The sequence below is a fragment of the Bidens hawaiensis genome, unplaced genomic scaffold (assembly GCF_021521415.1).
Source record: "Bidens hawaiensis isolate Kalapana, Puna unplaced genomic scaffold, B.hawaiensis_p1.1 tig00049922_1, whole genome shotgun sequence".
NCBI classification, from domain to species: Eukaryota; Viridiplantae; Streptophyta; class Magnoliopsida; order Asterales; family Asteraceae; genus Bidens; species Bidens hawaiensis.
In genome coordinates, this window is record NW_027498946.1 from 75,237 (window position 1) to 95,499 (window position 20,263).

A 20,263-nucleotide genomic window follows, 5' to 3' on the forward strand; every position below is an offset into this window, starting at 1 on the left:
TTTTAGCGTTTTTAACTCTTTCAACAAAATTTATTATGAAACTAACTAATTAAGCTTGATAATCGTTTTATAAAATTAATAATAAATCAATTTTGAAAATTCTTAAAAGACCTATTTCTTACACTTGTGAGAAGCTTGCTTCTACACGTCTCGATATTTTACATATTCGGTTGGTATTTGGATGAGACGATTGTTTACAAGAGTTTACGGGCCTCATTTAGCATTGCGTTGTTATTCAAATAAGGTGATTTCAGTTTCATAATCTATTTTGTTATTTTAGTTGAATGTTAAGACTTAAGAGTGTAATTATATATTTGTTTAGTAGAACCATCAAATTAGAGCCCCGGTTTTAATAATGTTAAACCGTCATATTCAACCTCGTCCTCCAGAGTCTTTATACGAATCATATTTTTTTAACATTGAGGACAATGTCAACCTCAAGTGTGGGGATGAGGAAATACTGAAATTTTTAGTACCTCGAAGAGTGTTGGAAAACCAACATTTTAACTGTTAATTATTGTCATTAATGCCAAGTTATAGGTTTCTGGTCATGGATGGTTTTTCAGCTTCTCGATAGTTTTTCTAACATTTTTTTCATAAAGAAAAGTTGAAAATGGGGTCGTTTAGGCGGGGATAACATGTCAAGGGGATGGGTATAAATGTTTCATATTGGCAGCCCATATTTCCAAACTTATAGTGAGATAGCCCCTATACTTAACACATATATTATATAATAAGTATAAAACATGTCTTATCATTTATTGAGGGTGACCGGTATGTTTCACAGAATTAGAACTTGCTTGTCATATGCTTATCGAGATTTTAATAACACCACCTGTATGGAGATTAGGGTTTTAAAAAACCCGTAATATAATTTCCCTACTAAATAAAATTTCTTACCCGGCATTATCCCCCTAGGAGTCCATTTGGACCTTATTCTTTTTTTAATTTGCTACACCTATATTACACACCATTTTAGCCTTGCCCTTTATTTTATTTAACCATGTGTGATGAAATCCAGTTCATTATCGAGTTGTATCTAGTAGTTGCAGAGTATAGTACACAATGTACACATGTCTAAAAAAAGTTGTAAATATTTTTTATCAGTTTGTATTGCTTATTGGTAAAAAATATCGGCAAAAACCCAAAAAGAAGTTATCAGTTAATGTTCAGTCATTGTAAATAGCAGTTTGTTTGTATTTGATTATTTATTTGCATATTTGTAAAATTGTGTTTCATCCACCTTAGTCAATAATATGCCTAATCAGCACCCAAACCTAAGCTCAGCAAAACCCTTATTTCGAGTCATTATGTAATAGGTGTTTAATTGGTGGAGATATGGCTGACCTGCAAGATTATTAAGTTGTGGTTCATATTTGGTATTTGAGGGCAGATACATATACTTGCACATATTTTGCTAGTCAGGATATTAAACCAAGAAGAGTGTTGATAGTTTGAGGGGTATAAACATGTATGTCTTAACCGAAAAACAAAGTACACTCGTCTGAGCGAAAAACAATGGTACTTCATACGTGCTTATGTTTTACAAAGTACACTCGTCTGATGATGCTAATTTGGGACTTATATGAGCACGGAGTGGAGGAAAGACATAAAGGAACAACAACCTAGGCCGGAAGAAAATAAAGAAGGCTAGAGTAAAAGGCCAAAGGAAAAGAAGCGGAGGAATTAAAAGGACCAGAGGAAAGGAGCAGAGGAAAAGAAGACACGAGGAATAAAAAGGGAATAGAGGAATAAAAATGAGCAAAGGAAAAGGACCAGAGGAAAACAAAGAAGGATGGAGGAAAATAAATAAGGGCGGAGGATTTACATGGGCTTTGAATTACATCTAATTAAGTCATAACAACCAATTAATTAAGGATATATTAAAAAGAAAAAAAGGTGTTGGTGTGTGTGTGTCTTTGACGGCTGCAACACAAAAAGAAAGAAAAAGAAAAGAGAAAAAAAGGAATTAATATCCATTAATCATTGAATCAATTTTATGGCCTACCAAACATCAAGTGAAGACCGAATCATCACCATGAGTGGCTAGTCTTCTTCGAATCATACCCGGGATGTACAGTTTGTATTATTTCAGTTTTCTCATGTGTTAAAGAACGAATTGATTGTATTTATCTTTGATTAATCAATGAGTATTGATGTTTAGTATTGCTGTGCATTCAGTCGGTTTAGGTTTATATCGATCTGAATGATTAGTTTGTCAATTTCTATGATAATTGTTTATAAGGTTGTTTGACTAATTGAATATGATAAAGCGTACAGTTTCCCTTAGTTAGGTCACACTGGCAGAGATTGTTTGATAACCTGTGTCGTGTGTTAGCGATTGTTGATGCCTAAGGTTTACCTAGTTATTCAGTGTATGTTCGTCTTTGATAAATAATATGTTAAATTAACATGGGATTGTTGTTATGTACTTACCTGAATCACGGGTGTGATTTGTTTCTATTAATTGTCTGAAAGTTGTTACTTGCTTTATTATTATTAAAACTAAACTTGTTTGCTTGTGTGATCAACACTACAATTCATTACTTCATAATCGTATAATGTCTGTAACACGTTACATTAACCACATGCTACTCTGGTTCGACACCCTATTTACCCTAGCTTGCTTAGGTGATTAGGAACTTGATTTAATTGTTTTTGAGTAGATCATGACAGTCTAGCATCAACTAAGTAGCCCATCGAACAACTCGGTTTCCAATTCCTCGTCTGTATACAAGCCGAGTTAACTGGCGAGGGTGGCAAGGGGCCATGTCTACCATCTTTCCCCTCAAACGGAGACGCCCCCTGTTCTTATCATACACATCAATAATGGGGACATGATCTGAAAATAGGAAAGGAACTCGAGGGTCAACTAAAACATAAACACGCTGCCGAATGTTTAACAGTCTCTTCCTTGGCTCCGTGAGCATATCCTCAAACCGGGGGTGGTGATTAATTTCCTCAAGTGAGTCAAAACAAATGAATCGGCCCGTGCTAATGTAGTCACTTCGGCCTCATTACTCGGCCAATTTTCTTTTTGCGGCTTGACTTTTGGCGCTTGCATAGTTGAATTGTAGGAACGGGTGGTCAAGTAGTTATATCTGAACAAAATATGTAGGAATTAGCACAAAAAACGTGAAAAACGAAGAAAATCGGGCTTACTGACCAAAGTGCATGGTCATGCCGAGCAAGTGTACGGTCGTACACGGCCGACATGCCTGTCGATATGATCGTGCACTACGAAGCATGGTGGATGATCTGGTAAAGGTGCACCGTCGTGCAAGGCCGGCATGACCATTCACATGACCGTGCTCGGCAATATGCTCGATGGGCTGGTTTGAAATAGAAGTGCACGGCCATGCACTTAAGATGCACGACCGTGCACAGGTGCTTGAAAAACGGGCCAAAGTTTGCCGGAATCCATACCAAACAACAAAATCGACCAAATTAAGCACAACCGAACCAAATAAGGACCAATACAACCTTAAATCTAACCCTATGCGAGAAAATACATCAAATTGAACCATTAAGAGGGTATATCTAAGAAGCCCCATAATACACAAGAACAAACCCTAGAATTAACTAAAACACAAAAATTGGAAGATGAAAAAAGGGTGAAATTGGGGAGGAATGTTAGAATCGGGGAGGAATTTCAAAATCTTGAACCCTAGAGGGTGAAATTTCACAGTTTTGGAAGAGTTATAACATTGAAGAATGAAGTTTGGTAGGTAGAAAGAATGGTTAAAACACACTGCATGGTATCCAAGGCCAGGTGCACGGTCTCGTCACTTCTGCACACTTCGCATGGTTTCCAAGAAGGATGCACCACCATGCCATTAAAATGAACGACCATGCAGGTCAAATGCACGATCATGCTGGTCAAGTGCATAACCGTGCATGTCCGAGGTGCATGACAGTGCTTATCAAATGCACGGCAATGCATATCCAAAATGCACACCTATGTAGTCTAGCCAGACCGTGTAGTTTAAGTGCCCATCAGTTTCCATATTTTTGATTCCAAACACCATTTTGACCCCCTACTTTCGACCATTATGAGCTCTAAACCAAAAGATCAAGCTAGGAACTTAACACACGAACCCCGACAAACAACAAAGGTATGGAACCCGACTCCTCGATTCCAAAAATAAACAAGAAACAAACAAACAACGCACAAATCTACACATTTCCTAAACATGCTAAATTCGTAAAGTAATCGTTAGCTAGACTCACACTACCCGCACTTATTTCATGGGGTGGAGGGAGAGGACCTCCAATGCAACCTCGACCAGATCACCCAAATAGTGTTTCAAATGGTGACCGTTGACCTTGAATATGCGTCCATCCACATGGCCTATTTCAACGGTACCGTAGTCGAATACTTGCCTTACGCTAAAGGGATGGACCATCGGGATTTAAATTTCCCGGGGAATAAACGAAGGTGGGAATTGTAAAGCAACACACGATCTCGCACTTGGAATTGTTTGTGTTCCTTTAATCGGGCGTCATGGAGCTTTTTAGTTCTCTCCTTATGAATTCTTGAGTTCTCATAAGCTTGGCCTCTCAATTCCACAAGCTCTTGAATCTGAACAAACCAGTTTTTTCTCACACATGCAAGATCAATATTAGAACTTTTCAAAGCCCAATAGGCTTTATGCTCGAGCTCAACAGGGAGATGACATGCTTTTTTGTACCCCACTTTAACGGTGTCATACCGATCAGTGTTTTGTAGGTGGTACAGAATGCCCACAATGCGTCATCCAACTTCTCAGACCAATCCTTACGGTTCTGACTAACCATCTTTTCATGGATTCTCTTGATGCCATGATTGGTGACCTTGACCTGCCCGCTCATCTGCGGGTGATATGGTGTTGAGAAGTGATGATGAACACCATATCGGGACAATGCCTTTTCCAACTGGGCATTACAAAAATGAGTCCCATGGAAACTGATCAATGCGAGAAAAGTTCTTCAAGAATTTCACCACTGATCTAGTGTCATTTGTGGGCAAGGCTTGCTCCTCGACCCATTTTGAAACATAGTCAACGGCTACTAGGATGTAACGGTGGCTGAAAGAAGTCAAGAAAGGTCCCATGAAATCGATTCCTCACACATCATAAACCTCGCAAACCTGAATCGGTCGTTGGGCTTCTTTTCTTATGATGAGATGTTGCTTTCCCCTTGGCAAGCATTACAAGACTACACCATGCCATGAGCATCACAGAAGCTGTTTGGCTGAAAGAAACCGGCATCAAAGACCTTCTTCGCGATGGATGTGGCTCCATGGTTTCTTCTGGTCAGGCCCTCATGGCAGTGACCCGGGATTTTGCATGCCTCATCACCATACATGCATTTACACACGAGCTGATCTGTCCCGGCACCAAAAAAATTGTGATCCTCCCAAAAATAATGCTTAACATCATAACATAATTTCTTCTTTTGCTGGTGAGTAGCCCTTCAAAACGATCCCACTTGCGAGAAAATCCGTGATGTCCGCGAACCAAGAATGATCATCTGTCATATCGATATGCATGAGGAACTTGTGGGGGAGGGAGGGGGGATTGTCATTTATTTGGACCCCCACTTGTTCTGAGAAGCTGAGCACTCACGACGAGAAAGGTGATTGGCAACGACATTCTCGGTGCCCTTTTTGTCATGGATCTCAATGTCAAACTCCCCCAACCATAAAATCCAACAAATACATCTCTGCTTTGCATCTTATTTACTAAAAATATAAAAAGTGCTGCATGATCCGTGAACACGATGGTTTTAGGAGGACAAGATAAAACCGAACTTTAGCGAATGCAAAGACGACCACACGGAGCTCTTTCTCGGTAGTCGTGTAATGCTCATGCTCGTCATTCAGAGTCATTCTCGCATAGTAAATAAGGTGAAAGTTCTTATACCGTCTTTGACCTAAAGCTGCCCCGACTACAAAATCTCTAGCATCACACAACAACTCAATAGGCATAGTCCAATTAGGGGCTACCTCGATAAGAGCATTTACCAAATTCTCCTTCAACAACTCAAACGCACGAAGGCACTCGAAGGAGAAAACGAACGGGGCATCCTTCTCTAGGAGTTTAGTCATCGAGGGGGGGAAATTTGGTAAAAAGCCTTTGTGTATCGCCGATAAACCAGCGCAACCAAGAAAAATCTTATTAGACTTCACCAAATTCAGTGGCTGAAACTTTGAAATTGTATCAATTTTGGCTCGATCGACCTCAAGCCTCGCATATGAAATCTTATGACCTAACCCAATGCCTTCTTTCACAATGAAATGGAATTTCTCCTAATTAAGAACAAGGTTGGCTTATTCACACCTAGCCAACATTTTCTCCGAATTTCTCAAACAATGATTATAAGAACTCCCAAAAACAGAAAAAGTCATCCATGAAAACATCCATGGAGTCCTCGATCATACCATGAAAAATCAACACCATATATCTCTGAAACGTGGCTGGGGCATTACACAATCCAAGGGGCATCAGCTGGTAGGCAAATGTGCGATAGGGACATGTGAATGTCAACTTCTCCTGATTCTCAGGAGAGATGGGAATCTCAAAATATCCCAAGAAGCCATTGAGAAAACAATAGAGCATCTTTCCCGAAGAAATGATAATAGGAAAGAGGGACCCATCCTCTAAAAATGCATACTCCAAATGGGATGGGAGCTCCTAAATATCAACGAATAGTGGGTCCTCAACATAATGTTTTTTCCTTAGGCTCAGCAATGCGATCAACATCCTTAATTTTCTCTGAACACTCAGGAGGCTCGTGGTCTACACCATAGACCAACTCTTCAAGTAGAGACTTATTGATGTGGTCAAAAGCCTCTCCACTAATCAATTGAGTATCCAAAGAACTCTCGTCACACGTTTCCTGAAGGTGTTCACACACACAAGAATTAATGGTATCAATGTAGAGACGTCATCATGATCCTGTGGGAGTCACGGGATCTCCTAATATCAAATGTCATCTCCTCGTCTCCAACTATAAGAGTGAGCATGCCGGTGCAGACATCAATGAGAGCTCTAGCAATGGATAGGAAGCGATGACCTAGGATAAGAGATTCATTTTATCCTCATCCATATCTAAGATCACAAAATCGACAGGAAACACTAATTAGTCGATTTTAACAAACATATTCTCAACTATACCGCGAGGATATTTCACAAAACGGTCGACAAGTTGGATTCTCATGCGAGGGGGCTTAGGCTCACCTAGGTCTTGTTCGGAAAAAAATAGAATAGTGCATCAAGTTTATGCTAGCACCTTGGTTGGCTAAAGCATTACTAACTGATAAACTACCGATCAAACAAGGAATGGTGAAAGTACCCAGATCGGTCATTTTTTAGGCAGTTTATTCTGAAGGACCGCAGAACACTTCTCATTCAACGTAACACAAGAAAGCTCCTCCGACTTCTTATTTGAGAGGATCACCTTTAGGAACTTAGCATTCTTCAACATTTCTTTCAAAGCAACAAGGAATGAAAGATTTATGTGCAACTCCATAAAAAGCTCTAAGAATTTCCCATACTGCTTTTCCATATTCAGTTTCTTCAAATGGCCTAGGTATGGAATGGGAGGAACACAAGTCCTAACTGGCTCAGTGGGTTCTGCGTTACTTAGAGGGGCTAGCCTCTAGTGCACCTCAAGTGGTGTCTTAGTCTCAATCTCATCATCAATCCATTTTGGTGTGGAAACCGATGCATCAACAAGAATGTAGTCCTACCACTCCTTAGGGTAATGGCCTTAGCCTCAGCATTAGGATTTTTTCTGTGTTACTAGGAAGGCCACCCTTCTGTCTCTTAAAGAGGAGTTGAACAATCTATCCAACTTGATTTTCGATGGTTTACATTGACGCTTTTTGATTTATCAACTTAAGATCGTGCCTCTGGAGAGTCTCATCAATTTTCAGGTTCTTTTTTCGGCCAATTTGTTTCAGGTCTCAGTTTTAGCCAAAAGCTGAGATAAAGGACTTTCAACACTAGACCCCCCACCTGACTGATTACCACTGATGAAACCCTGAAATTGTGGCTTTTGCTGGTAAGATTGGTTTTGGTTTTGACATTGATAATTTTTCTTCCTGTCAAAACCTAGTGGCATTTGATTTTGATTGCTACCACCATCTTTCCAGCTAAAATTGGGGTGGTTTGTCCATCCTATATTGTAGGTATTTTTGTAGGCATTATTTTCTTAGCCTATAAAGTCAACTTCCTCCACCACCATGGCATGCTGACAGTGACTGGTCTGGTGTTTTCCGTCACACACACCATAACAAGAACTTGATTTGGTAAGATCAGATTGCATTTGGTCAAATATTTTAGTAAGAGCTTCTAACTGGGAGGAAACAAGTGTGTTTGAATCAACGTGATGAACACCCTTAGAGGAAGGAATACTACGAGGCAGATTATACGCGAAGTTCTTCTTAGCGGCTATCACCAAGATATCAAGCGCCTCATTTAGGGTACACCTACCGAAATCTCTTCCCGCTACCTGATCAACACCCTTCTTTTGTGCCCCGAATAAAGCGTCAAAGAATGTACGGCACTGAAGCCCGTGAGTTAAACCATTATGTGGGAATTTTTTCAATAAGCCCTTGAACCTCTCCCATGCGGCATGAAGTGACTCATCATCATCGACACGAAAACTAGTGATGTTTGCACTGTATTTTGCAGTTTTATCAGGTGGGAAATATCAAAGTAGAAACTGCTCAACTAGTTGATTCCAAGTGGTGATGGAACCAGAAGGGAGTGATTCTATCCACTCCAGAGCAGACCCGCAAAGTGAGAATGGATAGAGTCTAAGTCTCACGACATCATCAAAACAATTATTATTTTTGAATCTCACACATAATCGAAGGAAATGTGAATCGTGAGCATGAGGGTCCCCGTTCTGGAGACCATGAAAAGAAACATAATTTTCAATCATATAAATGATGCTCGACTTGATCTCGAAACTCACTGTAATCTCGGGCTACGTGACGTTGTTGCCATAATCGTTAAGGGATGGTGTGGAAAAGTCGTTTATGTGGCCTTGATCGTTTACGTCCGCCATCTCTTCTTCTTCTACCTCGGGGGTGTCGGTATCCTCCACAACTTCGGTTTCAATAATGTTGGCAACATCGCGTGCTCTCCTTCTCAACCTTCTCAAAGATGTCACTTGGGCTTAGAAATAAGTTAAACAAGCTCAGGTTCGGGCGTGGTAGACATTCATCATCAGGAAGAATGTGAAACGGGAAACGAAAAGGACACGAAAATAACTAAAAATAAAAATAAAATAAAAATAAGATGAATACAAATTAAATAAAATAAAATAACATATATCAAAAACATCAACAAGGCTAAGTAAAGACTTGATTCGTTCTTTAAAAATCATCGTGTCCCCGGCAACGGCACCAAAAACTTAACGTGGGTGAATATGTATATATATATATATATATATATATATATATAAATGTTAATAAAAGTTCCACACAAATCGGGTTTTAAAATAGGCTTTCACCTACGACAAAACCACACACGAAAGGCAAGTGTACCTATCGTTTGTAATAAAGTGTCGGTAAGAACTGAGTATCAATCGATAGGCACGAAAACTTTCTAGTACTAAATCTTTGTAGATGATTAGCTAAACCAGCATACAATGAAAATAAGCAAGTAAAAACACAAGAACACAATAAATCCAACAAACTACCTAGACATGAATCCACTCTACTAATATGATAAAATAGCAATGATATGGTAAAACATTATGAATCTAAACATAAATACTAGACTAAAATCAAGCAACTTAATACTAGCCAATAATCATCATGATGGGTTTTCAATCAAGAGATAAACATAGACTAACTTTTTTTTCAAAACAACAAAGTCTCATAATCAAATAAAAGCTAGCATGAAAAATATTCTAACCACCTAAAATTACACTAAAGTAGCCAAAGTCATCACCAAGTCAAGAATCATAACATCACTCATCAATTTTCCAATATTCAGTTTAGGGTTCCATACTCATCAATAGTTTTATAATCAAGTTAATCTTTACAAGTCATTTCTAACTTAGTAATGTAAACAAAGTAAACATGAATATTCAAATTTTACAAACAAGCATCTAGAACATAGTTTTCCAACATGAGTGCCTAAACATTTGTAAAAGTAACAAGATTATGCAACTATAACAAGTATGAACACAATCAATATCAACTTATAAATTAAATAATATTCTTGTAAGAACACCAATATACCAAAATCATGCATAGTTATATATCACATTAGCAAAAGCTTCAACATTGTTTAGATAAGAAAAGAAGTTAGCCCATAAGGCTTAACAACTACAATCAAGCCAGAAATAAGATTAAAAATCATGTTCAAGAACAATGGAAAGTAAACTAGGATCAAATAAAGATTAAAGAACGGAATGGAGTATCTTGACGATGGTGGAAGCCTAACACTCTCAAGGAAGCACACAAAATATATTTCAAGAGTTGAAAGAGAATGACCAAGGCTTCACACCAAACAAATGAAGAGAAATGAATTTTTATAAAATGTCAGGACATAGTGCACGACCATGCACCTAAAGCGTATGGTCGTGCCCGGATTTACTAAGTCAATGTTCCAATTTCTGCCGATCAGATTTGCAGTTTCCATAAAAAGTACACAGTCGTGCACAAAAAGTGCACGGTCGGGTGCATCATCATGCTTGATTTTTCTTGTTCTTGGAGAAGTGCACGGTCATGCCCGGGAGGTTCACGGTCGTGCATGGTCTTGTCTCAGAACCAGCTAGTGCGCTAGTCAAATTCCTTATAAGTGCACGGTCATGCACCTAAAGTGCATGCCCGTGCATGATCATTTTGGCTCATCACTGGGAGGGCACCGTGATGCACTGGATGATGTTTAGAAGTGCACGGTCGTTCACTAAAAGTTCATGGTCATGCACTTTGGATAGATTCTTGATTTTTTTCCTAGGAACACCATATTATAGTTATTTCTTCGTCGGGCGGGCGCCCGGACCTGCAAATTCACAAATAACTCTATGAAGTATTAATTACAATAAATTTGCATGGAGTTTTACCAAAATATGGGGATACTTCAATGCTAAAATAAGTACACTATGAGTTACATAAGTTCTCAAGAAAATTCTCCATGTTTAGATGCACTTTTAATCAACCTACACTTCCATCTTCTTATTCATTATTAACAGGAGTTTAGATTAGGAAAATCATCCATGTTGACTTAGGTAATTCTTAATTTATGTTCACATGTGTGACATTCGTCAATTTTTAAACCCGAAACCCGACCCATTTTAAATTTCAATTTAATTCGGATTCTTATTTAATCAATAATATAACAACATATACAACAAGCAAAAGAAAAAGTGAAAAAAATAAAAGAGGTAAATTTCATCCTACATTGGTAGAGGAAAGAAAATGGAATCCTTCCACCATGGTATAAATAAGAAAGTGAGTTCTTGTCTTACATCAGTAGATTATAAACTATTAGGCTCTTTATAATAAGACTAGCGTGTATGATAATATTCTTATAACACAAATCACAAGCAGTGGTCCTAGAAGAGGGTGTGAAACACCCGATGTGCACGAGAACTGGCACATGCTCGGGCGAAGTGCGATGGGCACAATGTGGCGCTCTCATGGCGCACTTTGTACTTCGTGAGCTGCCTTAGTATTTTTGTGAAAAATTTAGATTTTTAAATATCCTCCCATCGTGCTACACGACGGATTTAGATTAGTCTCGTCGCGATACGCGATGACCTGTATTTATCCAAAATATATTGTTGTTCATCGCGCTAAGCGATAGGCTTCCACTAGACCCATCGCGATATGCGAAGTGGAGGCTATGGGGCCTTGAAACATTGCCTACCAAGTGGCCTAGCTAGGGTCGACTCGACAGATCTATAAGCTCGTCGCGATACGCAACGAACTTTGTTTATCACCATCATGATACGCGATCGGTTCCAAAATCAACTATAAATCAATTGAAAACGGAACATTCATTCCTCGTTCATTCTATCAAGCTTTCTCTCACACGTTTTATTATATTAAGAAGTTGGTATATTACCTAAGTAGTCGTAACGATATCTCTATGATAGAAAGAACCTTTTTATGCACGAATCCGAAAGCTCATCTGTACAAGTAAGACATTGTGCCATCGTGTAAAGTTTCTTATCTCGTGATTATCATTAAAACTTTTGGGTTTATACTAATTTAGATATGCTACATTGTGTTTAATCTAGGTGCTTATTACCAAGAAGCTCTTTAATAATAGACATGCAAAGTCAGACATTCGAGTTTTTATACAACTCACATTTGCATTAGACAATTGTTTTCCGGTATTGTCATGATGATTTTTAATCCTATTAAACTCATGACAGATAATCTAAATGCTTTAAAAATATTTTCAAAGTGTTTTAAGTACATTACAGTGAGTAAGTCTCTGTAGACTTACGGGATGGTTACTATTGGTATTGTGGGGTTTTATACAAGGCTTGCCTGCTGGGCTATTACACGTTGCTTATTGGACAAGTGTTAGCCAACAAGTAATATGACCACAGTCACAGATACAGTCGCGTGACAAGTGCATTTTGGTAATTTGTAAGCAGGCAGATGTAAAAACATCTTAATGTTGTAATTGTAAACCGTGTCATCTATAAATGAATGTACTTACCAATATTTCCTGCTGATCAAATATTTTTAAACATGTTTCAGGTGACCTGTTAGAGACAAATGAATGATGCGTGCAGGCTTCTAGCTTAATTAAATGGCATGTCACTAGAATAAAGAAACGTGTTTTGTAAATTGGAGTTTATCCTTGATATGGATGTCGTGCTCTAATCAAAAACAAGTATTTATGATGCTTAAATACCTATAACTAGTACGGGTAAGTAAGTTCGTCTCCACAGGATATCAATGGAAAGTGCAAGTAAAGTTCATGATTATTAATTAACTGAAGTGGATAGACGATGTCAAGCGTTTTATAAAGATGATTATAATAACACACAATTACTTTATACGAACTGTAAACAATTATGAGACAACGATTCACTTCAGGTTCAGGTAATGTGATGATCGACTAATCACAGATTCATAAGATTAATTGCACAGTAATTACTAAACCTAACAGTTGGGTTGTGATGACAAACGATACCTTAACCGAATTGTTGACACAACTAAACCCCGGTTTACCCAATTACCAGTTTAAAATATGAAAACTAATTTTAAGCAATGACTAACAATTAATGGTTCAATGACAAAAGAGCTAACCCTACATGTGATGAACACAACTAGAAAAGTGTTGCAAAGTTTGATAATCAAAATCATATACTGTTTAAACAATCAATTTGTAATGTAAAACAAGATTAAAAACAATCAATCAAGTTCATACTCATTCAAAACATAGAATCTGATCAAAGTTAGTTTACACAAAACCCTAGCCTAAAGTGAATACAATGGTTTAGCCTGACTTCGGCATCACGAAGGATTCGCTTATCTGATGAGAGGATGAAATCATGCGATGAACGAACGAACTGAAGGCTTCAGGATGGTGGAAAATCGTCCTATGGCTTGTACTTGGTTGAAGGAATCAAGGATATCTCGAATGGGGGCTGAAAAACTGATTATATCAAAGTTAGAGTAATTTTTCCCGTCAGGAGGATGTTAGAGTGGCGCTAACATCCCAGGGGTGAGACTTTAGCGCTGCGCTAAAGACTCAAAATTCTGATAATCTAAGAGATACGCTGACATCACCATCAGGACCCCTTAGCGCCGCGCTAAGGGTGTCTGACAGAATTTTCTTTATTTTCTTCATTTATTTTGCATAGAAAAGCATGCCAATCATCATGAGTCTTCTACATCTTCGTTCCAAGCCCGTAATTCATCCCGATAAGCGTCCTTAACGTTAAGTATCCTGAAATACATAAACACGCTTGAAGTACCAAAGTTCACAATTTAAACTAAAATCAAACTAATAATATAATAATATACACAACTTTTTCCCAACCATCAATCCCTATAAAACGTGTGTTTGAATAAAAATGGGTTTTATTACCGGTATAAGAAATAAGAATCATGGTGTTTAATAACTTTGATCATTTTGTATAATTACGGTCCTGATGAAATATTCCGCTGCAAATTATATTAATAAACATCGATACCACCACTCGATGTTCACGGCTTCCCTCCCGGGGTATAGGGGTCGGAGGCTGTGACAGCTAAGTGATCTTAGAGCCAATAGTTTAAGCAACACGGGTATTTTAATAATACCTAATCTTAAAATTAAGAGTTAGGAAAATGGATAAGATTCTAACCATACTTGAATATAAATAATATAATTATCATTTTGTGTCAGGTCCCAACTTTTGATGGTCGATTAGGATCGGATCTTAATCAATCATGTCATAACTCACACAAAATTAATCGTGTTGACAAGCGAGTTAATGACGGGTTACTATGTTTAGAAAGATGACCGTTTGTTAAAGGCGGAATCAATAACAAACATACGGTTGCAATGAATATTCAATGACAGACGACCCACACATGATTCACTCAAAAGATTTCCATTTATATAATGTTAATCATACAAAAGGAGTAATCAATTTAGGTTTTATGAGGAATCCTAGGACAGCCGTCACACACACAATATTCTCTCAGATAATGTGTCGGTCTTATCCGTATTTTCCGTCTATGTCTCCTCTCCTTTTTCTCTCGTGTGTCTGTCTCTTGGCGGCGTGCCCTAATTATTCTATTTATAGGCATGCCAACCTAGGACAGCTGTCATTCCTTCTAGAAACCCTATCCGATAGTACATATTCAATTTACATATTCAAAAATAAAACTAAGTGTAAAACAAGTCTTCCGGGTAGGCTTTTCATTAAACTCCAGTCTCCGAGTACGCAGTTTACTCGGCCTTCCTTCAGACTTGGTAAACATAGAAGTGTACTCGGAATCAGTTTCCGGGTAGACTTTACTTAAAGAATATTTTACTAAGTAAAATATTCACCGAGTAGACTTCAATCTTCTTGGACTTATCAAACTTTGCTCGACAAATCCTTACGAGCAACCCTGTTCTTCCATGGTCATGTTCGGCTCATTGTCAGTTGAACAACTTATTGATAAGGCGTACTCGGGAGTACATACCTTACTTGAGCTGAACCTTACTCGAAATAACTTAGAGATATTCTATTAACTCATCAAGTATACTCGGACCATAATTATTAAAGAATACCTTGCCCAGTCTTCCAATTACTTGGCTTCTTGGACTTGGTTGACCATACCTTACTCGGAAGAGTAAAATACTTGGTCTTGAAGAACAACCCTACTTGACAAAGTGAACCTTACTCGGATATGCCAAATCAATGAACCTTACTCGGAAATCACTAAAAAGCATACCTTGCTCGGATATCCACTTAAGAAGACTATTTGAAGTAAACCTTGCCCGGGAGGCAAAATCTCGTACTCGGCTAAGTAAAAGCTTACTCGAAGGTCCAAGGTGTGCTCGGATTCAATACTTAGCAGTTTCTGAGGAGGTTGAGAAGATTCCAATCTTCCATATTCTTCATTTAGGTCAAATCTCCTCATTTGGGTCAAATTCTTGACTCAACAATCTCCCCTAGATTGGAACACCTCAGCTGACCCAAAACACTCTATAGTTACTTACACTTAGCAAAATACACACCAAATTTCATAATCAAATTACATAATCAAAAGTTTGTCCGAAGACATTACAAAGCAAAGCCTATTCTATCTATTTTGTCTTTTCCTTTCGTTGTAGGCTGCTTGTCTTCTCAGCTGGATAACAGATGCTGCTCTTTCTCTGAAGATATTGAGCACTTGGTAGTGAGTGTGTCCTTCTGGTATCACCAAGTCTCTAATATCAGCTAGATCTTCATTGTGCAAACAAGCAAGATCTGCATCTCTCTTTATCACAGCCATCACCTTTCCATCAGAATACATCAATGCATATTCTCCATTTTCCATGTATTCAACTTGAGCAATGATGCCATTCTTCTGTACAGTGTAGTTTGGCCTTTTCATTCTTCTTCTTAAACTTATACACTTACTCATGTTGGACAGTGGGTCTTCATCTCTGACATACATCTTAAAGTCTCTTTCAGCAATATCCATCTTCTTTACCTTTGCAAATCTTCTTGCTTTGTTCATTGAAGCTACACCTCTGCTTATGTTGTCTTTTAAAAATCTGAACCCATTTCCAGCTTGCTCATACAGGTATTTAGATAAGTCATTCATTTGTCTACCTGCAGATCTGCTTCTGTCCCTGAAATCATAAAGATGAAGTGACTCCATTCTGCTCAGTTGTTCTTCATTGTATTCTCTGAAGTCACTTCTCACAATAATTTCCCTCAACTGCCTACTTTCCATAATCACCTTCAAAGTATCAGTTACTGAATCATAGTAGAGCTCTCTTGGTAGATCCACACCAGATTGTGGTCTTGTTCTTTTTTGTACTGAGCTGCTTAATTCTCCTCTTCCTCCTTGGCCTCTTCCTCTTGGGAATCTTTGATGGAGTGGAGGTCTGAGTGGAATTGATTTCTTGGGCTTTTGAGGTCCCAAGTTAAATGTCTTCACATGCATAGCTTCTACCATCTCAGTAGGAAGGTTGGCTATCTCCACCATGTCATGTCCTGCAGCCTCCAGTTCAATTAACATTTTTATCATTCCTGGAGTTCTTGCCAGTCCAGCAGATACAAATCTGCCATCAGCATAATATCTGGGATTTTCTCCTTCCCTCAATGCCTTTTCACGCTCATCTTTTTGCAGATAGAAAAGAGTCTTCAAATCCTCTTTCTCCAAAACATTAAAATCTGCTTCAGTCATCACTCTCTTGTTTATCATTATGTTTCTTAGGATGCTGATCATTTCCTCATTCTCCCAAGGCATGAATGGTTCATCATCAGGTTTAACTTCAGGCTGTTCTGGCTGAGGGATTGGAGGTTGATCAGTTGTCTTTTCTTGTTCCATCTCATTTTCCCTCACAGTCCTGAGTCTTCTTGTTCCTTTAGCAGGTGGCTCATCAGATGTTTCTTTTAAGATTGAGCTCTCAGTATAGACCCTTTTTAATTCTTTCTCTTTCTTTTTGGAATACTGGTCAAATACTGCCTCTTTACTCAGATTTCTTAAAACCTCAGGCTTCATGCCTTTCTCAAGCAGGTATCCACACATACCATCATATTTCTTCTTTAATTCTTCCAATTCAACCTTATCATCCTGTTTTACAAACTTTTCTGAAACTATCTCTTTCTCACTGTTGTAAAGATCTTGAATTTGGTCAATAGTGTATTTTTCCAAGGCAGCTTCAGGATAGCCTCTAACTTTCAAATAAGTTTTATAATGCTCAGCATTTTTCTTTCTCTTCTCAACCTTCTTTAAGACTTCCTCTGCATTGATTTCAATGTTGCCTCTTTGAATATAAGTCTTTGCAGCTTGAGGGGTCTCAGCAGTGGAGCTTGTACCAACTTTCTCTCCTCCTTGATCAGGGTTGTCATCACCCTCTTCATCAGACTCCTCAGAGTCATCCTCCTCATTATCTGATAAATCAATCATGGCATCTATTTTGGGTTCATCATAGTCAGGATGCTCTGGTTCATCATCATTTTCATCTTTATCAGAAACATTAACATCAGGGACCCCTGGTAATTTTTCTCCTGGTTTCAGTGTTTGTAGGGGGATTGCCCTGATTGGTTCATCATCTTCTGGGGTTTCCACATAACATTTATTCTTTTCATCCCATATACCCCTCCTATCAACTCTTTCAGCTTCAGCCTGCTCAGCAGATCTCTTCCTTCTTTGATGAAACTGTGCAAATCTTTCTGCTTTTGCAACAAACTCTCCATGCATCTTGGATAGTCTTTCTTGCTTGTCATGGATAGTTTCTGTCTCTTCAGCTTGAGCAGCTTCTTCTTGTTCTGCCGCCTTTTCTGGTTCTTGTATTTCAGCAGTTTGAACCTTTTGAGACCAACTTTCTTGTGGGTTTGTTTTCTGATCAGCTTTGACTTGCTAAGTCCACTTTCTTGAAGCCAGTACATCATTGGCTTCACCAATCTCCTCAGGTATAATCATGTCAGTACTTAGATTGGTTGATGGTTCAGCAGTCTCAGATTGTTGCTCCTGAAACTTGCTGACCACCCTTCCCAAAGAGTCATCAAACTCTTTATTTTTGTTCATATTTACCAAAATTTCAATCACCTCTTGATCTGCCACATCTTGAAATATCTCTTTTGATACATTGGCTTCTTTGATCAATAAGTCCTGCTGTGCTAACTCTTCTTCTGTCAAGGAATGGGCAATTGCTTCCCTTTCCATTGACTCTTTAATCAGTCTTTCTTTCTCAGCAAGAGCAGCAGCAGCAGCAGTATCTACAAAGGATACATCCTTCTCAATATATACAATAGGTTCATCATCAGTTGCTAAACCTTTTCCCTTTTCTTTCCTTTCCTCACATCTTCTTCATCCTCTTGGTCATCACTTCCAAATTCATCAATCTCTTTAAATAAGTTTTCCAATTCAGAGTCATGCTCTACCCTCTTGGAACTAGCTTCTTGATCATCATTTGGCTCAGTGTGTTCTAGTTCCTCAGTAGCAGCATTCACATTTACATTCTCAACACTCATTTCCTCATCCATAATCTCTGTCAATTCTTCTGTTAACACATTCTCATCATCATTGGTTACTTCTTCTCTCACATCCATTACAGATTCATCATTATCATCATACTCATTCATGATCATCTTCAAACCATCAACATTTTCAATACTTACAGCATCAGGCATAATCACATCATTATCATCCATATTCTCCCCCTGTTTTAGGGCAGCTGAGGTCTTCTCAACCTCCTGCACCAGGGTTTGAACTTTCAATTCAGCCTCTACTAGCCTCTGCAGCAACATCACATTCTCTCCAGTCACCTCCTCATTCCTCATTTTCAACTCCTGATTCTCTTTCAACACTTCCTCAATTATCCTTCTTAACTCAGCATTCTCCAACATTAGATCAATATTTCTTTGAAGTGTATTATCTTGTTGGCTTGAGGGTGGGGTTGTAGGGAATGGTTCATAAGTGGGTTTGTTCAGTGATGGGTGGAGATTGTGTGTGTTGTGGGCTAGGTATAACTGGTTCTGATTGGATTTAGCCTATAAGTGGTGAAGTATGTGGTTGTGGTGAGTGTTGTGTGGAGGTTTCAGGTTGGTCTAAGGTAGGGGTATGAGGTGGTGTTTGATGTGCTGAGGTTGGTGGTGGTGAGTGTGGTAGTGTAGGAATAGGTTGTTCAAGTTCTTCTCTTTGCTCCCCCAGTTCAGGTGACATAATTCCCATCTCCAAACCATCTCCACCTTCATTTTCGTCAACATCATCATCAGAATCTCCTTCATCACTGTCATCATCACCCCCTTCTTCCTCCTCTGAGCTCAGCTCAGGCACAGGCATCACAGCCAGATCATGGTTTAACAACCAAGGTAAAATTTCAATTGGAACACTTGCATCAAATGTATTAGAGACACCTGGATTTTTTAATCTCTTGTACGCATCAGGATATTGCAGTTTATTTGTGTCTCCAATTGTTGGTAAATCTTGTAATATGCTGTTGAATATGATCTGCAGGAATCTTGGGTATTGTAAAAATCTTTTTCTTTCTGGTTTCTTCAGATTCCCCACTAACCCATCAAAAATCATCTTGGAAAAGTTAAAGGGAAGATCAAAAATTGTTCCAACAGTGGCATTTGCTAGATCAAGACTCATCAGAGTCCATGATCCATTCCTCGGAGCAAATCCATGAATAATGTGGTGAATCAGAAATCTGTACAGCATTGGAAATAAACCCTTCTGAAACTGTCCTTCATGGACATTTCCCTGATAACCCATCGTTTCTTTAAAGATTTTCAACAAGTGTTTTGTGTTGAAGTTTATGTGGTTGTGATCATCATCATTCAGTCTTAAACACCTCCTGATCATTCTTTATATGATCTGAATCTCTTGTCTGGCCACGGTAGCTTCTATTCTTTTTCAATCAACATCTTCAACCAACTCTACTGATCTCCAGAAATCCAAGGAGTGATTTCTGTAAATAATCGGGCTTTCAGTGAGTGCACAATTGATGTTCGACCGCGCCATCCACGAAATCATTCGAGCCATTGGTGTATTTTCTGGTGTCACTTGAAATAATGCGCACATATTGTGCTTCGGCTCAAAAACATACTTCGGCTCGTTGTCTGCCATAGCTGAAATTCACAAACAAACATATTC

The 20,263-nt window shown here is 38.5% G+C and overlaps 1 non-coding gene across 1 annotated transcript; it reads left to right on the plus strand.

The window, feature by feature from the left end:
* The first annotated feature begins 8,566 nt into the window (after positions 1-8,566).
* Positions 8,567-8,673, plus strand: LOC143598300 (small nucleolar RNA R71). Its single transcript, XR_013147088.1, has one exon. It is a non-coding gene; the product is annotated as a small nucleolar RNA R71 (small nucleolar RNA).
* The last annotated feature ends 11,590 nt before the right edge of the window (positions 8,674-20,263 follow it).